Here is a 22,801-nt window from a genome sequence, read left to right as displayed (position 1 = left end):
ACATATGCTGGGGCACTTAGATTTACTGCAAAATTACGCTGGTAACGACGTTAGATCGACGTACTGTGCCACAAAAATTAAACAGTAGTATGTGGTTATTTATCATTAGATATCAAAAAGGGAGGAAAAGATGTTTGTTATCCCCGGCAGCACCTGGCTGAGGCGGCGAAAATAAAAGGATAGTAAGGAAACGGTAGAGGAAATCAAAGAAGAGCGACAGAGAGAAAGGACAGGGTAGGCAAAAATAAGAAAATAAAGATATATACACTATATATGGTATAATGTACAGTAGAATCGCGACCGCGCCTTTCGCAGTAATGTGGTGGTCACAAAAAAAAAATTAATAGCACAAAATTTGCATCACGTGATATAATAATACCGCGGTAGTATGTATGCTGCTATGAATGCACACGTTAATGAGCAACACGTCCTCCACCAAAGCGCATAGAAAATGGGGTAATGTGAACGCGCGGTTATGTTAACCTCCGTGATTATGAGAGTGTATATTTGTTTCCTTTGGCCATATGACCACGGTGGACATCAGTAATAAAATGATAATTTTCTTTACTTTAAATAGCAGCAAGTGCTTCCTATCTGTTAAAACTACATGACAAATATCTGACCTAACCGGTTTTCCTGTCTGAAGACGATAATTTACTAGCAGACGATATCACGTCGCAAAATGAACGAAGCCAGAGCCATCCAAAGCTTTAGGCATTCCTGTAGCCAAGAGAGTCTGGGAGGCTGCGTTAATGGCGGTGTTTGTGCGCGGTCATGGTGTGCGATGCTCTTGTTGTACGCAAGTATTCATTGTTTCATATCTGCCAGTCACTGCCTGCAGGCAGTTTGTCGCGTGACATGGAAGCTCCACAATAGCCTATGCGGTATGCGACGACAGGGGAAAGTTTTCGTGAACGTATCGCTTGTGAAAGCATACAAGCCACAGACTACGAAGAATGCTGCGAAAGGCAGGCTTACTGGTGTTGGCATGCCAGGAGATGACCGCAAGAGAAGAAATTTTATCATGGAAATGGTGAAGAATTGGCAGGTAAGTGCTGTAACTATGTTTGCATGGGCGTACCTTTTCCCTATTCCTGTTTCTTATTGCAATGGCAGTAGGGCTAGCAGTAGCAGTAACAGCAGTTGCGCGTCACTAGAGAAACAAAACTTTATTGTCGGAAGCTGAGTTACTGGGTTCCCTAGTGGAAGAGCCAAGTAGCCGTCAGCTGGTGGCTAGCTGTTTACGGCGCCTAGTTGTATGTATCGGGACGCACGTTACGTAGCACTGAGCGGCAAGTGGCCGTCAGCTGGTGGCTTGCGGCGACTTTTTCAGAGCGATTCGCACGGCTCCCAGTTGTATGTACCTATCGGGGTTTGTGCCAAGGCAGCAGTAGGGGGGGGGGGGGGGGAGGTTGGAGTCTCCAACAATTTACAGCCCACGGCATCATCAGATGTGCCACCAGCTTTGCATTTGATGCGGCCATCTTCAGTGAATAGAGGCTTTGTCTGTGTACATTCATATTTCATGGCTTTAATATTTAAATTGCCTGCACACCTCAAAGGGCAGTGAGACATTTCCAGTAATGCTGAGGATGACGCTTAAATCAGTAGCGCAAATGCAAGCAAGGTATCAAACTATTGCAAAGATGCATTCAAAAGACGTATTGCTTCATTGCTTCAAAGAGTACAGCCTGGTTCACTCCTGTGAATGCGTTCCGAAGTTGCGTCCTGCGAGGGAAAATCAAGAGGTTCACATTCCAAAAAAAAAAAAAGCACCTAGCACGCAGGTGATAAATTCCCATTTTAGTTTTTGATCAATTCCATTTGGCATGCATGGGTTCAAGTCATTGAAAAAAAACAACAGCAGCAGGATCGGCTGAAAATACATTTTATCCGTGTTGCGTCAACAGACGCTTTGGCAAGAAAAAAGGAAATGCGTGTCCCATAGATGTAAATACCTCAGTATTTTTTCCTAGTGACAATGAAGCAAAAAAAAAAAGAAGGAATGGTGCACTTGTAAATTTCGCTGACCGTCCTGTGCTCCACTGTAACCTGGCGCTGACAATCCATGCAGCCGATGGTAATGCAATGTTATAAATAATTCAAAGGGATGTAAGCTCTCAATAAGTGTGCTCACGCGCGTTAATCTGACTGAAAACTAAGCTGACAGGCGAGAGCACAGTGAGCTGCTGCCAGGGACGTTACTCGTGATGGTGAGTTTTTGAGAAAAGAACAGCAGTGAAAACATTGCAAACTCTATTATGTATGAACATCGATAGGCTCCGATCAGAACGAGCTTTCACTGCTCAGCTAATGCGCACGATAGTTACTTTTTTCAATCGATGTTTTGTGTGAGTGCCTGCCACCGCCAGCACCGCGTCGCATTGTTGCCGCCGTTGCTTGTAGCCAGCGAAAGCCAAATCTTTGGTGAACCTTCAAAGTAGTTTCGAGGGCGTGCTCGAGTGAAATGTGCCGAGCACACCCGCCGCGTCAGGCTCGTGAATGCCAAGAGCTTCCATCCATATTTTTTTCGCTCATTCTGAGAGGGAAATATATAAAAAAAATATTTTTCCACTGCCTTCGCTGCTCGATTAGCATGGTGCTGCCTAGTTTTCGTTCTCATGGCAGCGCAGAATTCAAGATATCACCTACGAGAAACCAGCTGTTTAGGCAAGAGTTTGCATGTGCATAGAGGGTAGCTATACTTGTCAAAGCCATTTATGTAGAGAGACGCAAAGTTCCCCGAGGCAGAATAGCCAGAGCCTGTAGCAATGATTACTTTTTTGTAATACTTTGGAGTACTTTGACGAAAGCAAACATGCTGGTTTTGTAGATACTATAGAAAATACAAAAATATGACAGAACATATATTTACTTATGAGCCCTTTTAGCTGTGAATTTATTGTTCGTCCAATCATCAAACCCCTACCCAGTGATACCACATCCGCTGCCAAAAACGGCCATTGTGTGCCAGCACCCTCAGTGGCCCGAACTCATTTTTCGGGAGCAACTTAAAGCATTAAACGCTGGATAATACACAAAACAACCACCAGTTATAGTGTCACTATCTACGTAACCAAGAGGCAGAACAATGTGCTTAACAAGCATTTTGAAGCTCTTTTAAGGCTTTCTCTTTGCTGTAAACAATGTTTTTCATTGTAGCTTGCATGCAAGGAGTTGTCAAATGTGGGTCACTTGTAAAAAGTGTTTGGCATTGATGCAGTGCAGTGCATGACGTAAGCTTGCAAACATCAGCTTCTTGTTAATTACCTATAACGAGGTTGCAAACTCTACTTGACTTGTTTCTGTTTGCATGTGTTCACAGAGAATATTGAATTGGAATTGGATACCCACCTTGCACATGGCGGAAGGGCAGGGAGAAGCAAGAGGTAAGTGCACTGAGGATTGAAACCCTTGTGTTTATCTCTGAATATTGCCTTCTGCTTTTGCTGTTATGTAAGAAGTGGTACCTGCAGCAGTCCCAAAGATGAGCTGCTTGGCAGCTGGCTTAGCCATGATGTTTTACAGCTGGAATACCTCTTTTGAAGGGCTTTTGGGGCCCCGGTGTTGAGTTTTACCTGTCTCTAAAGATTAGAAAAACATTGTTACAGGATGGGAAGCTAGTGAAGAAAGAGCATGACCGATGGTGATGGGATGGGATGGTTTTTAATAATGGGAGCAGCCTGGAGCAAGTGCTTATGCCTGTGCCACAGCTCGCTTCATCTTCATTGTCCTTAGAAATATTTAGTGTCGAAAAGAAATTGAAGATGTTGGTTACTTTCCTAAACTTTACTTGCTGCTCGTTAATTAGATGTCTGCACATACTCTAACAGTGAGACGCCTTGTGACAAGGCCAATGTTGGGAGCATGCCCAATCCTTCCCTTAAAGCATACCAATTTTCATGCTTCGGGTTGCTTCTTATTGGTCGTCAAGAATGTGCTTCTAGGTTCTTGTTGCACTACTGGCACCCCGCTGACTAATTGGCATGGTCAGGCGCGTCTCATGCACTTACCCGGGAGCTTTTATGCAATTATGATTATGCTTGCCTTCAGCACTTTTAACCGCATCTTATTAAAAGGCCATATTAGGAAAATAAAACAACAAGTGCAGTGCTGTAAACAGCGCATTTCTGAAATGGTAATTTACTGTCTCCTTACATTTTAAGGGCCAGGTGAGAACTGTGGTCTCGATTTAGTACTTGGGATCTATATACAAGCAGAAACCATAAGTTAGTGTAACGTTGAGAACAATAGGGAATTCTCTGAACATTGCACCCACATTCCTTTCCCCGCTCTCCCCTTCCGGTTGGTCTGTTTTGTCTGTTGTATTCTGTTGTATAACACCCCCGAAAAATATTTATGTCTAGGCCACTGGTACCAAGAATACTGTCACCAACTTGCCCAAGCTTCCTTATCTGCTAATTTGATTCAAATGCCGCAAAAAGCAGTTGTGCCTCTATGAGCCACCACACTCCATGCGTATCAATATGAATGGACACTGCCACAGTTCTCATGAATGTAGTTTTGCAATAGAGCTACATATTAAATGATCTACCAACAAGGAAAATGGTTGGTATTTTTATTGCATCAGTTAAGGGGTCGTCACCAAACATACAGCACCTTAGAGAATTCGGCACCAGGTGTTTGCATAAGTGATAACTCATGGACCGATGCAATTGATATCTTGAGCAAGTATGAGCAATACCCACACAGCTAGTTTTCTATATTTTGTTTTTATCTACAATATTACCCTGTTTCATTGGTATTGTGTATAGGTGCTCCCCAGTGCATGCTCAAGTTTGCAACATCTTGTCTGCCTGTGCAAATATAAAGAAGCAGCGACGTGCAGACTGGAACTTTTTGTAATGAATGCGTTGCATGCGGCAGTGTATTTATGCTAATACACAGTACCGAAGATGTGCATTATCACAATGGTGTGCAAGTGGCCGAGCAAGGGAACAATAGGCACCTGCTCGCACTGGTGAGTCAGCAGAATGCCACTGCTGCAACAGTGCCTTGCAGCATGCCCCTGGCAATCAATAAGCAGCTACTCAGTGACAGAAAAAAAGCATGCTTGTTGGTAACGAAGGACATGCATGGTCCTAGAGCCAGTCTCGTCACCTGGTGTGTTACCATGAGTGTGTGCATGATATGCTGCTGTGGAGTGGTCCAGTAAATTTTGACCTTGATGGCAGACTTCTGTCCATAACACTTAAGAAGCCAGAAGGTAGACATGGACAGTATCTTTGTACATAGTATAGGCACATGAAGTAAACATTCCACTGCATGATATTTTCTGCACAGTCTGCTACGCATAAGCATAGGGCTTTTCCTTCACTTCCTTTTATTACCTGTTTATATAGCTTGTGGTCATGAAAGTAAAAATATCATTACCAAGAGTATTTTCTTTTGAATTGCACGGCCAAATAAACCAACAGAAATAGGAAATAAGAGCTTCACTTCTTAATTCCAGTGTTGTAAATAGCGGCTAGTGACTCTATTTGCTAAAAATGCATTCTTAGTGTGTCATTTGCGTGGCTGATTTTTGGGGTGCTCAGCTCTTGATCTGAAGTTTTTCTAACTGCATTCAACTTTCTGGTTGGCTGTTAACTATTTGTATAACAATGTTCAAGTAACTGTGTTCTATTTGCTTCTTTTTGCACCCCAGGTTTTTATGTAACCCCCCCTCACATAATACTCCAGTTGGAGCCTGTGAGGTATGTGAGTAAAAAAAAATACAGTAAACCCTCGTTAACACGAACTCGCTTATCTCGAAAAATCGGTTAAGTTAAAATTTTCCACGTTGCGCTTTCACCTCCCATAGGTACTATGTATTAACTCCCGTTTATCTCGAAGCATTTTTCGGGCATAATGCGGATATGTCGAAATTTTGACCGCAAAGATCGAAGACAGAGGTCATTACCAAAAAGTGATAGGGGCTCCAAGCTAGCGCTTTGTTCTTATATTAAGTGCCGAACGCAGTCACGTTCAAAGAGCGAATACAAAACTCCCCTCAGACGCAGCCGTTTTTCACCTTGGGAGCAGTCACGTAAGCACCGATCGCACGCGGGGGCTGATGGGTCTTATTGGGCTTGGTTCGGTCAGCTGCCCTCCGCACGTGCATACCGGCAAGAGCAATTTAGTGATTGTGTGGTTCTGTTTGGTCGCGCCATATTCACGAAGCGTTGACTGATTTTTGTTGTGTATGTGGTGTCCGCAACAAAGTTGAATGCAGCAGCGGCGACCAATGGCTTATGCGATGCGTTTAGCAGCTAGAGGACGCTTTTGTCGGGCAGAATGCCAACGCGAAGCGGGCAAGCATTACTCAGTTCTTCCTTCAAAAATCAAAGTTTAGTTTTTCCTGAGAGTTCTTTTCCGTTTATTACAAAAGCTCCCTTAGTGCAGTGGAGCGTTGACAGGCGTGACGGGCCGAGGGCCGCCAAAGAATTCCGCTCGGCGCTGTCGTGCTCAGGTTCTGGGTTTGTAGAAAATTTTGCGTATCACCCAGAAGCAGCTCACTAGGCAGCCAATCACAGAAGGCTTTGGGCTGCTCAATTTCCGTCCTAGGTTTTGTCCGATTTGAGCGAAGAACCTGCAGACGCTCACTTCGTCTCATCCGCATATATGAGCGCATCGAGACAATTTGGTAGAAGCTTGGTAGGGTAGTAAAGGAAAATAAATACGCTAGTGTGGGTAGATATTACTTTTCTAGTCATTGCTTCCATCGCAGTGTAGTAGCGCACCGCTGAGCTGTGACCTTTTTTTTTTTTTTTTTTTTACACACGATGAGTTACAAAAACATTCATCACCGTTTTACCCTACGTCATGCTGTTTAGTGTTGAAAGCTATAGCATAATTGTACTCCCCCTGACTGGCCCAATTGACCTTCATTTTCCCAGCTAGGGAACTGGAGATTGCGGACGCTTTATTATTGTGTGGAGCTATCCACGGTAGCTAAGGAGTTCAGCTCGGCTCTGCTCTCCTTGTCTGAGTTTTTCTTCCTGTTTTGACATGTAAATAGTGTATATAAAACTTCTTTGCCAGCTCTACCTGCTGCTCCTCGTCCGATGTCTTGTCCGCCTGGTCACGCTACCCACAAGCCTTGGCCCCGAACCTGATCGCATCAAGTGGATGGCTGCGGTGTAATGGTCTCCGCCTCCAGTCTTACTCTGGTACAGTAAGTGCACGGTCCTTCTCTTGGAACATTGCCAGGTTTTACAACTTTTAGATATTTGCTTCGGCAAGTGAAGGGTGGTTTTAGAGGCAGATTGGTTTCCTTTAACCACATAGTGCAGGGACTTGCCATTGCTGCAGTAGTCATGGACTGAAAAAAGTTGCACGAACCGGAGCTGGTTTTAATCTTTGGGGAATTGGGCATTGACTGTGGGCCCATCCGCAGAAAATCGGAACTTATTAGGGCAATTGAAGACATCGATGCGGACGCGGAGGAGATAACAGAATGTTGGGAGCTTATTCAAGAAGAATTAAAGAAGGCTGAGGAACAGGAGAAGCTCAAAAAGAATCTTAGACGAATAGAAAGACGAATAGAATGAAAGGGGGATCGAGAAAAAACAGCTTCATCTGCAGTTAGCACAGGCAGAACACACTGGGAGACACACACCAAGCTCCGTTGTGAGTCAGGAATCATCAAGTGTTAAAATAAAAAACCTCTTGCTACCGTACAAACTAGGAGAAGACATAGGGCTTTTTCTCGTAAAGTTTGAGTGGGCGTGTGAAAATGTTGAGTTATCATCCGAGTTTTGGCCCCAGAAACGGCTGACCATCCTCCCATGTGAGGCAGCCGAAGTGCTTGCTCGGCTGACAAAAGACAGAGCGGCCGACTGTGCTAAAACAAAGGCAGCGCTTCTCAGAAAGTTCCGCCTATCCCTCAGATGCGTTTTGCCGCCGTTTCAGGGAAACCAGGTAACATGGAATCAGTCGTTTCCGTATTTCGCTTACAATCTGAAGGCAGACCTGACAGAATGGTAAAAGAGGAGAGCAGGCTTTCGGAACTCATGACAAAGTATTAGAAGTGGTCTGCCTGGAACCATCCTATAGCTGTCTAGGAGCAGAAACGTGTGTGTGGGTGCAAGACAGGCCGGGAAATAAAAGCTTAGAACGTGCAGCAGAGCTGGCCGAAGAATGTCATGCTAGGTGGGAAACAGAGTGATCGCGTTCTCGAGGAAACCCTAAAGCAAACTAAAAGTTTCTGCGAACCCAGACAGGAAACCTAGCAAGCGGCACCTTGGAGCGAGACGAAAGCCACAGGGCAGAGTCGAGTAACTACCTAAAGTGACAGCCAACAAAGGGAAGGAAACCGAGAGAAAAATCAGTCTGTGTCCTATGCAACGAGCCCGTTCACTTTGCCAACGCATGCAGGAAGTTGAAGGTTTTGTTCTCTTTGGCAGATATGAAAAAAACATGCGCCTGCTAGAGCCATGCCTAAAAGATGCAGGTTAATGGGAAGCATTGTCGGGTTCTGAGAGATTCCGCGGCCATCATGGACGTAATCCACCCCACATACTTGAAGGCTGCTGGCTTAACGGGGGATTGTGCATGTATTAAACAGGTTCCCGTAAAGAATAGCGCATGTGTGCCGGTCGCATGTGTCAGAATAGGCCATTTGGCATTCTTGAAATCGAGGCAGCGGTATCACGGAACCTGTGAGAGCAGTTTCCATACCTCTTTTCGAACAGGTCAGAGCAGATGCTGCAGGAGGAAGGTCGTAGCTTCGGTGACCGAGCCGTCCAAGCGCTCACTTGATTGAAATCCCGCGAAATTGCAGCTGAACTAAGCCGAAAGAAGAATGAGCTTTCTCTTGCGATGGGCCAGGCAGTGGTGGCTCAGGTCAGTGACAGAGAGGACTTAGAAGGCAGGGAATCGGGCACCGTGTCCCCGAATGAATCAAGTGAGATAGCGTCTATTGTAGAGCAGCCACGTGTGGAACCTTTGTTAGCTCTGGCAAAAGTCGATAGACGATAGCAGCCGAGCCGTAAAAGACATGGTAAAAATGAAGATAAATACAAAACACATTTGTGGCGAACATCCTTCCTCCCAAGTGTGGCACAGCTTCACAAAGGCCAACCTAGAACGCCCCAAGCTAGGGTGGCTGCGGGAAAAAAAAAATAAGAATTCTGCGGGCCGAGAAGGATAGGATGAGTATGGGAGAAGAATAGGAATTAATGAACATACTGTAGGCATGAAGTGCACGTCATAGCCATCGTAATAAAAATTTGAAACCGAAGCAGCAGTCTACGTATTCTAATTCTATAGGAAATCATTTGGGAGTAGAAAAGAGCAACTTAATAAGATGTGCACGGTTCTTAAATGAACAATATGTATACAAATGGACGGTTGAATAGTCACAGTAATGAAGTGTTGTGCTAGAATTCTTTACAGCCGTGACCGCCATAAATATTACTCATATTGCTCTTAGCTTTAAGCTCTGGCATTGACAACTCTATCCAAAGAACCGACTGGTAGTGACAGGTTGTTTACAGCTGTTGATGAAAACATAGGCCATCATGATATTATTGCAAGCATATTTGCTCCTTTTTGTACTTCTTTATTACAAGCAAAACTCAAATTTGGTCCCTATTCCTAGGGACGCTGCACCTCTTACAACACCTACTGTTCAGTCGCTTTCATTTAAGGCACAAACGCGCCACTGCTGCTCGGTGCCTTGGATGAGGTTTTCAATGGGGTTACCTCTGATACCTAGCAATTGCTGTAATATTAATACCAACTACTGCAGTGAAAAAAAAAGGTAACACTGCATCACTGTAACTGCTGCATGCACCTTTAAACGTGCCTTAATTTTATTTCCTATTCTTATAGACACATGACCTCTTGCTGTTGCTTTGTTCAGTAAGCGATCATCTTTCATTGCTTCAATTTCTATCTCTCCAACCCTTTCTTGTTGCTCCGGGTGTGATCATTTGATTTCATTCTTCAAATCATACTGGTTTATCACATGTGAAGGATTTAGCCTATACATAGATGCTTTTTTTTTTTTTTAGATGCACGTCGGGAGTGTTTTCTACATGGAAATGAATCGATTGAGTTGTATGACTGGCGCGAAAACTGACAGTTTGGCACCCCCAAAAGATCTGTGTCCTGTGGTTGAAAGGGGAATAAAGAGGAGGATAATCAGCGGAAAAGCCTGCCTAACAAAAGGTAGCACTGCATCACTGTAACTGCTGCATGCACCTTTAAATGTGCCTTATATTTGTTGCCTATTCTTATAGACGGTGGACCTCTTGCTATTGTTGCAGTAGGCAACCGCCTTTCATTGCTTTAATTCCTATCTCTCCACTACTTTCTTGTTGTTTTGAGTGTGATCATTCGATTTTATTGTTCAAATCATATTTTATCACGGGTGAATGATTTCGCCTACACATGCATGCTTTCATTTTTTTTAGGTGCGCATCGAGAGTGTTGTCTACGTAGAAGTGGATCGATTGAGTTGTATCACTGATGCGGAAACCAACAGTTCGCTACCCCCAGAAGATTTGTATCCTGTGGTTAGAAGGGGAATAAAGAAGAGGATAATCAGTGGAAAAGCCTGCTTAAAAACTTACAAAGATGGTGCAAAAGCGAAATGCTGATCAGGGTGAGGGTCTGATTACTTCTGTTATCCCACTTCACTTGCTAGGTGATGTGACTGTATATGAAGTACCTTAGTGTATTTTGTGGTATACTCGCTGAAAATTGTGTATACACTAAATTTTTCCTCGTTCGATTATTTTGAGTGATGCACAAATTGGAATAAAACGAAGTCATCCACACATCTAATGCCCATAGACATTATATGCGTGGATGAGCACATTGTGTTCCGATGTAAACATGCCATAGTTTGTCGAATACATTAATATGCTAAAGTCGACTTTTTTACTGTAAATAGAGTAATACATATGCTCTATATCATAGCATTATTTGCCTATAGTTTGTAACTGCTCTTTCTTAAATTGTATTCTACAGAGTATGCATGTGTCATCTCGTACGTCTATTTAACTAGCGAACAATTTGCAATCGAATCCCTTTTGTGATGTTGTTTCAGCTACAAATAACTAATAACAGTTGTGACAATATAGGTGGCTTTAGGTATAACGCGTAGCGCAGAAATCTTTAATATATGCGATATTTTTATTCACCGCATTGCCTAAACGAGCCTGTGTAAAGAGACGAAATGAAAACAAATATGCATGTCTTCGGACAGGAACAGTAATTGTGGTGCCATTACCATTTTATTTTAATTAAATTTTTCTATGTCGTGGGCTAATGTCTCGACACAAAGGAAAGACCCTTAGGTTAGCAAGATGCGGCGTAGTTTTCCCGAAAAAAAAAAGAAACACGCCTATCACTTAAGAAAACACAGTTTTTTGTCATCTCAAAACGTTGCACGTTTGGAGGCCTGCGCCTTGCGCACTAATTTTTGTCATCCATTGTTTTTTACTCACCAAATCAATGTAACGTTTATTTGTATAAGAAGTATTAAAAGCTTGTTTCATTAATTCAGTTGATTTAGTAAAAAATCGTAAACTTTGCTTCAGGAGCAACGCGCTACAAAAATGTTAATTTTCAACCTTACATACTGACGTAATGCGTTACGTTATTTGAACTAAAACATTCTGTGTTTATTACGCAGGTTATACTGTTAATTTAAGGCAGAATCTGGAGCTCTATGCTGGTATGTGTGTTCTCTGTAACGCCACCAAAATTATTATGATGAAAAGCGATTTGCTTATGATTATAATTCTAAAAAATTACAATTACACAGTCTTGAAGCCATAGGTAGCGTAAGAGGGTTCTAGCACAGCGTTCGTCCTCGCTCTTGATCACGTTCTACATGACGCTGGCAGTAACAAAGGACGTTCCACGTCCGCCGCTATGGTTGAGGGTGGCGCTGGTGAACAGTCTCAAGGTTCGTATACAGAAAACATAAATACCCAAGAAAGTAGCAGGGGGGACAGCGGCCGATGTAGCTCAGTTGAAGAGCACCGGACGCGATATTCGGAGGTCGTGGGTTCGGTTCCCACCATCGGCCCATTGTTTTTGCTTCTACTTTGCTTCTACCTTTCCCCTAATCAGATTACATTAATAATTTCTGTGATTATCTAAGTAAACATTAAAAATAAAGACGTAAAAGTGCCATCCCCAACGCTTTCCTCGGCCTCGCCGACTGTTGGCTTCTTTCCTTTATAAATTTTGAAGGTCATTTTTCAATGTGTATTTTTTTATAATTATAATCATAAGCAAATCGCTTTCCATCATAATAATTTTGGTGGCGTTACAGAGAACACACATTCCAGCGTAGAGCTCCAGATTCTGCCTTAAATTAACAGTATAACCTGCGTAATAAACACAGAATGTTTTAGTGCAAATAACATAACGCATTACGCCAGTATGTAAGGTTGAAAATTAACATTTTTGTAGCGCATTGCTCCTGAAGCAAAGTTTACGATGTTTTACTAAATCAACTGAATTAATGAAACAAGCTTTTAATACTTCTTATACAAATAAAAGTTACGTTGATTTGGTGAGTAAAAACAATGGATGACAAAAATTAGTGCGCAAGCAGCAGGCCTCCAAACGTGCAACTTTTTGAGATGACAAAAAACTGTGCCTTCTTAAGTGATAGGCGTGTTTTTTTTTTGTTTGCTAGTTAAATAGATGTACGAGATGACACATGCATACTCTGTAGAATACAATTTAAGAAAGAGCAGTTACAAGCTGTAGGCAAATAATGCTGTGATATAGAGCATATGTATTACTTCATTTAACAGTAAAAAAGTCGACTTTAGCATATTAATATATTCGACAAACTATGGCATGTTTACATCGGAACACCATAAATGAGCTCATCCACGCATCTAATGTCTATGGGCATTAGATGTGTAGATGACTTCGTTTTATTGCAATTCGTGCATCACTCAAAATAATCGAACGAGGAAACATTTAGTGTATACACAATTTTCAGCGAGTATACCACAAAATACACTAAGGTACTTCACATATAGTCACATCACCTAGCAAGTGAAGTGGGATAACAGAAGTAATCAGACCCTCACTCTGATCACCATTTCGCTTTTGCACCATCTTTGTAAGTTTTTAAGCAGGCGTTTCCACTGATTATCTTCTTCTTTATTCCCCTTCTAACCATACGATACAAATCTTCTGGAGGTAGCGAACTGTTTGTTTTCGCATCAGTGATACAACTCAATCGATCCATTTCTACGTAGACAACACTCTCGATGCGCACCTAAAAAAATGAAAGCATGTATGTGTACGTGAAATCATTCACCCGTGATAAAATATGATTTGAACAATAAAATCAAATGATCACACTCGAAACAACAAGAAAGTGGTGGAGAGATAGGAATTAAAGCAATGAAAGGCGGTTGCCTACTGCAACAATAGCAAGAGGTCCACTGTCTATAAGAATAGGCAATAAATATAAGGCACATTTAAAGGTGCATGCAGCAGTTACAGTGATGCAGTGCTACCTTTTGTTAGGCAGCCTTTTCCGCTGATTATCCTCTTCTTTATTCCCCTTCCAACCACAGGACACAGATCTTCTGGGGGGTGCCAAACTGTATGTTTTCGCGCCAGTCATACAACTCAATAGATTCATTTCTATGTAGAAAACACTCCCGATGCGCATCTAAAAAAAAAGCATCTATGTATAGGCTAAATCCTTCACATGTGATAAACCAATATGATTTGAAGAATGAAATCAAATGATCACACCAGGAGCAACAAGAAAGCGGTAGAGAGATAGAAATTGAAGCAATGAAAGACGATTGCTTACTCAACAAAGCAATAGCAAGAGGTCATGTGTCTATAAGAATAGGAAATAAAATTAAGGCACGTTTAAAGGTGCATGCAGCAGTTACAGTGATGCAGTGTTACCTTTTTTTCACTGCAGTAGTTGGTATAAATATTACAGCAATTGCTAGGTATCAGAGGTAACCCCATTGAAAACCTCATCCAAGGTACCGAGCAGCAGTGGCTCGTTTGTGCCTTAGATGAAACCGACTGAACAGTGGGTGTTGTAAGAGGTGCAGCGTCCCTAGGAATAGGGACCAAATTTAGGTTTTGCTTGTAATAAACAAGTAAAAAAAGGAGCAAATATGCTTGCAATAATATCATGATGGCCTATGTTTTCATCAACAGCTGTAAACAACCTGTCACTACCAGTCGGTTCTTTGGATAGAGTTGTCAATGCCAGAGCTTAAAGCAAAGAGCAACATGAGTAATATTTATTGCGGTCTCACGGCTGTAAAGAATTGTAGCATAACACTGCATTACTGTGACTATTCAACCGTCCATTTGTATACATATTCTTCATTTAAGAACCATGCACACCTTATTAAGTTGCTCTTTTCTACTCCCAAATGATTTCCTATAGAATTAGAATACGTAGATTGCTGCTTCGGTTTCAAAATTTTTGTACGATGGCTATGACGTGCACTTCATGCCTACAGTATGTTCATTAATTCCTATTCTTCTCCCATACTCATCCTATCCTTCTCGGCCGCTCAATCCCCCGCAGCATTCTTATTTTTTTTTCCCGCAGCCACCCTAGCTTGGGGCGTTCTAGGTTGGCCTTTGTGAAGCTGTGCCACACTTGGGAGCAAGGGTGTTCACCAGATATGTTTTTTGTATTTATCTTCATTTTTACCATGTCTTTTACGGCTTGGCTGCTATCGTCTATCGACTTTTGCCAGAGCTAACAAAGGTTCCACACATGGCTGCACTACAATAGACGCTATCTCCCTTGATTCATTCGGGAACATGGTGCCTGATTCCCTGCCTTCTAAGTCCTCTCTGTCACTGACCTGAGCCACTTCGCCAGAACCTGACGCTACCTTGGTTTGCTACTGCCTGGCCCATCGCGAGAGAAAGCTCATTCTTCTTTCGGCTTAGTTCAGCTGCAATTTCGCGGGCTTTCAATCAAGTGAGCGCTTGGACGGCTCGGTCACCGAAGCTACGACCTTCCTCCTGCAGCATCTGTTCTGACCTGTTTGAAAAGAGGTACGGAAACTGCTCTCGCAGGTTCCGTGATACCACTGCCTCTATTTCCAGAATGCCAAATGGGCCTTATCTGACACGTGCGACCGGCACACATGCGCTATTCTTTACCGGAACCTGTTTAATACATGCACAATCCCCCGTTAAGTCAGCTGCCTTCACGTATGTGGGGTGGATTACGTCCATGATGGCCGCGGAATCTCTCAGAACCCGACAATGCTTCCCATTAACCTGCATCTTTTAGGTATGGCTCCAGCAGGCGCATGTTTTTTTCATCTGAGAACAAAAGAGAACACATGCAGGAGCATGTGTTGGCAAAGTGAACGGGCTCGTTGCATCGGAAACAGACAAATTTTTCTCTCCGTTTCCTTCCCTTTGTCGGTTGTCACTTTAGGGCAGTTACTCGACTCTGCCCTGTGGCTTTCGCCTCGCTCCAAGGTGCCGCTTGCTAGGTTTCCAGTCTGGGTTCGCAGAAACTTAGTTTGCTTTAGGGTTTCCCCGAGAATGCGATCACTCTGTTTCCCACCTAGCATGACATTCTTCGGCCAGCTCTGCTGCACATTCTAAGCTTTTATTTCCCGGCCTGTCTTGCACCCACACACACGTTTCTGCTCTTAGACAGCTATAGAATTGTTCCAGGCAGGTCACTTCTAATACTTTGACATGAGTTCCGAAAGCCTGTTCTCTTTTACCATTCTGTCAGGTCTGCCTTCAGATTGTAAGCGAAATGCGGAAACGACTGATTACGTTGTTACCTCGTTTCCTTGAACCGGTGGCAAAACGCATCTGAGGGATAGGCGGTACTTTTTGAGAAGCGCTGCCTTTGCTTTAGCTTAGTCAGCCGCTCCTTCTTTTGTCAACCGAGCAAGCACTTGGGCTGCCTCACATGGGAGGATGGTCAGCAGTTTCTGGGGCCAAAACTCGGATAACTCAACTTTTTCACATGCCCACTCAATCTTTACGAGAAAAAGCCCTACGTCTTCTCCTAGTTTGTATGCTGGCAAGAGGTTTTTATTTTAACACTTGATGCTTCCTGACTCACAACGTAGCTTGGTGTGTGTCTCCCAGTGTGTTCTGCCTGTGCTAACTGCAGATCAAGCTGTTTTTTTCTCGATCCCTCTTTCATTCTATTCGTCTTTAAGATCCTTTTTGAGCTTCTCCTGTTCCTCAGCCTTCTTTAACTCTTCTTGAATAAGCTCCCAACGTTCTGTTACCTCCTCCGCGTCCGCACCGATGTCTTCAATTGCCCTAATCAGTTCTGGTTTTCTGCGGATGGGCCCACAGTCAATGCCCAATTCCCCAAAGATTAAAACCAGCTCCGGTTTGTGCAACTTTTTCCAGTCCATGACTACTGCAGCAATGGCAAGTCCCTGTACTATGTGGTTAAAGGAAACCAATCTGCCTCTAAAACCACCCTTCATTTGCCGAAGCTTACAAATATCTACAAGTTGTAAAACCTGGCAATGTTCCAAGAGAAGGACCGTGCACTTACGGTACCAGAGTCAGGATTGGTGGTGCAGACCATTACACCGCAACCATCCACTCCATGCGATCAGGTTCGGGGCCAAGGCTTCTGGGTAGCGTGATCAGGCGGACAAGACATCGGACGAGGAGCAGCAGGTAGAGCTGGCAAAGAAGTTTTATATACACTATTTACATGTCAAAACAAGAAGAAAAACTCAGACAAGGAGAGCAGAGCCGAGCTGGACTCCTTAGCTACCGTGGATAGCTCCACACATTATTAAAGCGTCCGCAATCTCAAGTTCCCTAGCTGGGAAAATGAAGGTCAATTGGGCCAGTCAGGGGGAGTACAATTATGCTATAGCTTTCAACACTAAACAGCATGACATAGGGTAAAACAGTGATGAATGTTTTTGTAACGCATCGCGTGTAAAAAAAAAAGTCACAGCTCAGCGGTGCGCTACTACACTGCGATGGAAGCAATGACTTCCTCTTGCTCCTTTAGAAAATTAGTATCTACCCACACTAGCATATTTATTTTTCTTTACTACCCTACCAAGCTTTGCGCTCATATATGCACGGATGAGAAGAAGTGAGCGTCTGCAGGTTCTTCGCTCAAATCTGACTAGGAAAACCAACTTCGCTCACGCAAAAAAAAAAAACTAGGACGGCGAGCTGCTTTTGGGTGATATGCAAAATTTTCTACAAACCCAGAACCTGAGCGCGACAGCGCCAAGCAGAATGCTTTGGCGGCCCTCGGCCCGTCACGCCCGTTAACGCTCCACTGCACTAAGGGAGCTTTTGTAATAAACGGAAAAGAACTCTCAGGAAACACTAAACTTTGATTTTTGAAGGAAGAACTGGGTAATGCTTGCCCGCTTCGCGTTGGCATTCTGCCAGACAAAAGCGTCCTCTAGCTGCTAAATGCATCGCATAAGCCGTTGGTCACCGCTGCTGCATTCAACTTTGTTGCGGACTGCACATACACAACAAAAATCAGTCAACGCTTCGTGAATATGGCGAGACAAAACAGAACCATACAATCACTAAATTGCTCTTGCCCCGGTGTGCACATGTGGAGGGCAGCTGACCGAACCACGCCCAATAAGACCCATCAGCCCCCGCGTGCGATCGGTGCTTACGTGACTGCTCACAGAAATTTATGTAATCTGATTAGGGGAAAGATGATTAGACACAAAGTAGAAGAAAAAAACGTGGCCATGGTGGGAACCGAACCCACGACCTCGGAATATCGCGATTATCCAAGTAAACAATAAAAAAAAGACATAAAAGTGCCATCCCCAACGCTTTCCTCGGCCTCGCCGACTGTTGGCTTCTTTTCTTCATGTATTATAACGAGCACCCTCATTTCCCCTTAATTGATCTGCTTGTAGCGTACGGGGGTCTCGGTTTTGGCAGTCTTGAAGCCATAGGTAGCGTAAGAGGGTTGTAGCACAGCTTTTGCCCTCGCTCTTGATTGATCACGTTCTACGTGACGCTGGCGGTAACAAAGGACGTTCCACGTCCGCCGCTATGGTTGAGGGTGGCACTGGTGAACACTCTCAAGGTTCGTATACAGACAACATAAATACCCAAGAAAGTAGCAGGGGGGACAGCGGCCGATGTAGCTCAGTTGTAAGAGCACCGGACGCGATATTCGGAGGTCGTGGGTTCGGTTCCCACCATCAGCACGTTTTTTCTTCTACTTTGTGTTTAATTATCTTTCCCCTAATCAGATTACATTAATAATTTCTGTGATTATCCTAGTAAACGTTAAAAAAAAGACATAAAAGTACCATCCCCAACGCTTTCCTCGGCCTCGCCGACTGTTGGCTTCTTTCATGTATTCTAACGAGCACCCTCATTTCCCCTTCAAATTTATAGTATTGTTAGTTATGGTCAAAGCTGAGGAATGGAATACAATATTAATAAACTTGATTGAATACTACTGCACCTAGCAATAAAAAAAGTGCAGGACAGAGAAAAAGTTCAGTTCACTTGCGCTCTGTCATGAAATAGACAGAAATAGCGAATTAATTCCATTTTAAGCTATATTAAGTCTTTGCCGACAAGCAGAAAAAGGATTTATAAGCTCTGACAAGGCTTTAAATTTTACTTAAGGTAAAATGTAACTAAATTCAGCAAATACTAAATTGAAGATTTGATGCCTACTCCATAAGGTGGAGCCATATAACACATCTATAGAATAAAAACAGGCATTTTTATGTTTCTAATATTACATTTTGCAGAATTGAATATATTTACTGACTCGTATTAACAAAGTACTTCGCATTGTTTCCAGTGATTTTGATACAAATGGATGTTGCGGCAGTTTCTTCAATTCTAATCAGTTTTCCGTATTTTACCATTTTTTTTAATTTTGCCCGATTTCAATATAATATGCAGAAGAAAAACATCTGGAGCTTGAAATTTTTTTTAGAAATAAAAAATGGAACCTAGATAATCTAGAGATAGTTTCAGTGCCACAATATTATTGTATCTTGCAAGAATACAGGCTGAATTTGGCCATTATCAGGACAAGCACTCGGTTTAATATTCAACGTTATATTTTTAAACAATATAACGCAACACATTTTAGTCTGTAATATTTTTGAGGCACTGTAGATTCTTGACCGGGATTCGAATGAAAATCGAAGATGATCCTTTTTTTATTTGCAGCAAATTTACCCTTTACTGCTGTTTTCAAATTTTGGGCAATTTTGATGAGTTGTGGAGAACACACCTAGTGGTCTGGAGCTACAAAAATTGCTTGGAATTAAGAACATGCATTAGGAAGTGAAAACATATTTAGTGCAACCAACCTAAGCATCATATTCCAGCATATAAGATTAAAAATATATATTTCTGCAGCCCATTGCTCTTGAAGCAAAGTTAGCAATTTTTTAATAACTACAAAAACATAACGGTTTCTAATAGTGTTTGTAAATGTAAAACATAGATGACAAAATAGTGGTGTCCAAACTTGCAACGTTTTAAAATGGCAAAAACAGCGTCTAATTTCTACCTCTAAAGATATACCGTACAATTTTTTTTGTTTTCAAGGAAACTACGCCTTATCTTGCAAAGCTAAGGTTAATTCCTTTGTTTGTAGATATTTGCCCATCACATACAAAAATTTAATTGGAAACTAAAGATAGTCATGGGACCTCGATTATAATTCTTATCTAAGGCACCCATATATACGCTGTGGGAAAGCCACTATCAAGGGCTTATTTCTAAAATTACATATTTCGAACGGTTGTGCCATCTAAGAAAATTTGAAAGCTAGGCGCACCTTCAGTGTCTCCAGCCCTCACTTTCTCTTACAGCTGCACTTGCGAAGCTGAATTAATATGTTGAGTACTTTATTTTAGCCACGTATATTGCGCTGTTACGTGTCAGTTTTATAGAAAGGCCGCAGTGACGTGATTCTCGTAGTATTTGTAAGTGAAATCTAAAGCTTACAAATCTACCCATTAATAAGCTCTCATGCAGGTTTTATGCAAGGTACATTACACCTGCTGTGCCCGATAGCTTGAGAGAAGGGTTAGAAATAAACCATTGGAAACAGGTGATGGAAACCGGTGGCGCATTGCTGGCAGCCACTTCGCACAGCGCAGTAAATTTTTATTTTGTACATAGGAAAGTGAGGTTATTCTCTCCAAGTACTAAATATTCACTTTAGACAATAAATAGGACTTACAGAGTCGGTGAACACATTCGGAAACCCCTGTTTCAATATTTGCGGTTAGAAACCTCATGTGTACCTTTTTTCCGTCTGCAGAAAAATTCCGGGTTATGTAGATACCGAAATCGTTACCAGCCCATTCGCGCACCTCAATTGCACTGCTCTCAACATGATTTTGAGCGTACGAAACAACCTGCCGCTATGATGGCTGGCCCCATGCATGATTAAGGATGATATGCGGGTAATAGTTGCTTCATGTCGGCCCTTTGGCGCACATGAAGGCGCGAGTTACAGTGAGCGTGTTGAACTTTGCAATGCGGATAATGACTACAAAGCGGTAAGGATATAAATGAGTGGAACATTATTTTTAAGCTGTAAAATACAAATACGGTCTTGTTGAATGGTTGTGCTGGCGCGCATGAAGAAACCATAGGTAACTTTTAGGTCTACCGCTACACAGGGTTGTTGAGCCAAGCCAAGGCCGCAATTGTATTGTCCGGCAATCTGATTTTGTATTTACGTGGTCTCCTATTGTACTGGGGAACAAAATGCAGACGTGAGGGTTCTTATCGCAAATAATGAAACGTGGTTTGTGCCGGTACTCTTCAAAGTAGCAACACCATTTAATGTGTAAGTCATTAATCAGTAATTTAGGTAAATAATGTCAATTAAGGATTCCAAACAAAACCTTTTCTGTGGCGCTCAAGGTAGCTTCCAGCGATATATATGTATCTGATTTCCTTCCCCTGCCTCAGAAATGTCTTTTTTCCCCCTTGGATAGAATTTGCTTACACAAGCAGTATATGTGTAAAAATATATCCAATGACTACATCACCACTGATCCCACTGAAGGTCCTTATAATTGCTTGTGTGACAGCCTTTTATCTCTCTAACAGGCTAGAAAATTCACATGAATACGGAATGAAGGCTGATATTTTCTTTCGTATATTTTCTAGGATGCCTGAGGAGAGGCAGCATGTACCTGAGTGACGTACTCTCCAGGAAGACCGCGGCAGCAATCAAGCGATGGCTCCTAACAGTGAAGTAATGGGACGGCAGGCACAACGAGCAGGGAACCGTGACATCTTCAACTCAGCCTAGAAGCTGAATGCCAGAATAAATTGCTGTGAAGCCTGACAAACTTAGTAAGCTGTAAGTGCCATTTTTTATTAGGAGGGCTTTGAGCCTTTGGAATATTTAAGAAAGACCAATAAAATGTTCTGTTTAAACCTAAATTTGTCGATGTGCAGGCTCTTTTAAGCTACATATACATATGGGTTGCTTTTCACCTGCCCGGAGAACAGCATTGCTGATGCCACAAAGAGCCCGCTTGGAGGAGAAGATGCGCATCTCAAAATGCTGCCGCAGCGCTAATTTTCAGCAACAATAGCACTGCAGACGTTTTAATGGGTAAACAATAGGTCATGGATGAGTAGATCACTAATTACACGTGGATAGGCCACCGGGCAGTGTGTACTGCCGAAGTAGTTGGGCCATGTGTGGGTAAGCCATTGCCCATGCCTGACCCTAGCGCGGCAGTAGGCTGGCCAAGTCGGCAATACTCGTTGGCCCGAGGTCTACTGCCGATGGTAGATAAACCACCGGCCAGCGAGTACCACCGATGTGGTTGGGCCATGTGTGGGTAAGCCATGGCCCATGCATGACCCAAGCGTGGCAGTAGGCTGGCCAAGTCGGCAAGCCATGGCCCATGCAGGACCCTAGCGCGGCGGTAGGCTGGCCAAGTCGGCCATACTCGTCGGCCCGAGGTCGATTGCCGACGATCGGCCATTCTTAGGCCATTGTCAATCCCCGACCTCGGGCTGAGGTTGGTCGCCTAGGTTGGCCCGGTGAGTTTCAGTCGGCCATATTGGCAAGGGCCGAGCGCGGGCCGACCATAGGCTTGCCGCTTGGGATGCTGGGGTTCCCTTCTTCATGTTAGGCAATAGATTGTCAATTTTTTGAAGTATTATTGCCCCATGCCTTGAAAACACCTTTCGTTTACAAGCGCTCAGTGAACTTCGAAGTAGCTTTACTGGTAAATTTAGAAGTCCGCTCTCATAAATAAATATACTTTATTCAATAGAAAAAATGTGATGTATAGCGAGACTGTGAAATGAAGGTGGTGGGGTTTCCTATGCTTTGCGGAAATTTTACAGGCAGGCGCAGGGGAGGAATATAATATTTTACTCTTTTTCTAAGCTGTTCCCGAAGATTAGAGATGGTTTTACCGTGTTCTCGTATGCATAATAATTATATTAGGAATTGGTTCACAGGACGGGAAAGACGCAGTTTCTTTCAAACGTGTTTCTGTAGACACCTGAACCGCACCGTAAAGGAAGGGAGGGAGGTGGGAGTGAAAGTATAAAGACAGAAAGAGTCGTAGTGGAGGTTACGGGGTAATTTCGACCACCTGGGGATCTCTAACGTGCGCTGACGTCGCGTACCACACGGAAGCCTCTTCATTGTATGGCATCCATCGAAACGCAGCCGCCGCGAAGCAAGCGCGCGGTACAGCCATTTCCTCTGCTTTTGTAACTATCTTCAGTGCTTCCATTACAAATGAACAAAAATAGACACAGTTTATTGTATCCCTCTTTGAAATGCACTGCTCAGCTCCCG

At 43.1% G+C, this 22,801-nt stretch overlaps 1 long non-coding RNA gene across 3 annotated transcripts; it reads left to right on the top strand.

Annotated features, from left to right (window-relative positions):
• The first annotated feature begins 952 nt into the window (after positions 1-952).
• LOC146175094 (uncharacterized) lies at positions 953-21,310 on the top strand. Of its 3 annotated transcripts, none has more exons than XR_014701798.1 (3): positions 953-1,048; positions 3,326-3,389; positions 5,669-5,935. It is a non-coding gene; the product is annotated as an uncharacterized LOC146175094 (long non-coding RNA). The 3 variants fall into 3 exon arrangements; XR_014701796.1 differs by lacking the exon at positions 5,669-5,935 and adding an exon at positions 21,139-21,310 and having other exon boundaries at positions 959-1,048; XR_014701797.1 differs by lacking the exon at positions 5,669-5,935 and adding an exon at positions 4,776-5,167 and having other exon boundaries at positions 959-1,048.
• Positions 21,311-22,801: the final 1,491 nt, after the last annotated feature.

The sequence above is a fragment of the Amblyomma maculatum genome, chromosome 11, assembly GCF_055883805.1.
Source record: "Amblyomma maculatum isolate TAMU_Amacu chromosome 11, ASM5588380v1, whole genome shotgun sequence".
Classification (NCBI taxonomy): Eukaryota; Metazoa; Arthropoda; class Arachnida; order Ixodida; family Ixodidae; genus Amblyomma; species Amblyomma maculatum.
Note: the sequence above shows the minus strand (reverse complement) of the source record. Positions and strands in the feature narration are given on the sequence as shown.